The following is a 1378-nucleotide window of genomic DNA, read 5'->3' as shown; positions in this document are numbered from 1 at the left end:
TAACCTAGGGAAAGAAACAGATATCAAATCCTGGAAACCCAAGGTATACCAAATAAAATGAATCTAAAGAGATCCAAACTGAGACACATTATAATTAAGTTGTCAAAAGTTAAAGACAAAGAAAGAATCTTTTTTATTTATTTGTTTTTAAGCACAGCAACCCTTGGTTGACCTCACACATTGCGAGGACCTTGTCAGTTTACAATCTCTTATTTTTAAATTTATTTTTTATGCCTACAATGCCTACAGCACCTGGTCTTCCGAGGTGGTCTCCCATCCAAGTACTAACCAGGCCCGACCCAGCTTAGCTTCCAAGATCAGATGGGATCGGGCTTGTTCAGGGTAGCATGGCTGTAGACCAAAGAGATAATCTTAACAGCAGCAAGAGAGAGTCCCGTCCGGGTGGTGGGAGAAGGAGGAGGCAGCAGTGAATCCCTATAAATGGCACAGAAGTAGGACCTGAAGCCTCAATTCCAGGAGGGTGGGCGAGTGCTCTGCTTTCATCGGCCTCTTCTCTATGAAGCAAAGTGTGTAAAGGTTTCCATAAAGGACAAATAAGTGAAATACTTTATTCATTACAGTGGTTTGGAATAAAAATTGGGATGAATGGGTTCAGAAAGCAGAGTATGCAAGTATGTGGACTCCCATCTGCAGAAACAGCGGGAATATCAAAGAGCTAATCAGGAGCAATATGCAGGGGGGAAGGTAAGAGGGGCTGCCCCAGGAAAGACGGCATCTGGTCTGCAACAGAAAAATGTTGACATGAAAACAAAAAAGGACCAGCAGAAAACACCTGGAAATGGAGATGGCGGCAGTACCAGTGAGACTCCTCAGCCTCCTCGAAAGAAAAGAGCCTGGGTAGATCCGACTGTTGAGAACGAGGAAACATTCATGAACAGAGATGAAGTTAAAGTAAAGATTCCTGAAGAACTGAAACCGTGGCTGGTTGATGACTGGGACTGAATTACCAGCAGAAACAGCTCTTTTGTCTTCCTGCCAAGAAGAATGTGGATTCCATTCTGGAGGATTATGCAAATTACAAGGAAACACAGATAATAAGGAGTATGCTGTTAATGAAGTTGTGGCAGAGATAAAGGAATATTTCAACATGATGTTGGGCACTCAGCTACTCTACAAATTTGAGAGACCTCGGTATGCTGAAATCCTTGCAGATCACCCTGATGCAGCCATGTCCCAGGTGTACGGAGCACCACATCTACTGAGATTATTTGTATGAATTGGAGCGATGTTGACCTATCCACCTCGGGATGAGAAGAGCCTTGCTTTATTCCTGAATTACCTTCATGATTTCCTAAAACGCCTGGCAAAGAATTCTGCAACTCTGTTTAGAGCCAGCGACTATGAAGTGGCTCCTCCT

At 43.5% G+C, this 1378-nt stretch overlaps 1 non-coding gene and 1 pseudogene across 1 annotated transcript; one reads left to right on the top strand and one right to left on the bottom strand.

Annotated features, from left to right (window-relative positions):
* Positions 1 to 240: 240 nt before the first annotated feature.
* Positions 241 to 359, bottom strand: LOC111735316. The gene has a single exon (XR_002778744.1). It is a non-coding gene; the product is annotated as a 5S ribosomal RNA (ribosomal RNA).
* Positions 360 to 377: 18 nt separating this feature from the next.
* Positions 378 to 1372, top strand: LOC105311050 (annotated as a pseudogene).
* The last annotated feature ends 6 nt before the right edge of the window (positions 1373 to 1378 follow it).

This window comes from Pteropus vampyrus, unplaced genomic scaffold, assembly GCF_000151845.1.
Source record: "Pteropus vampyrus isolate Shadow unplaced genomic scaffold, Pvam_2.0 Scaffold22915, whole genome shotgun sequence".
Classification (NCBI taxonomy): Eukaryota; Metazoa; Chordata; class Mammalia; order Chiroptera; family Pteropodidae; genus Pteropus; species Pteropus vampyrus.
The sequence above is the reverse complement of the archived record's forward strand: the minus strand, read 5'-3'. Positions and strand labels throughout refer to the sequence as shown.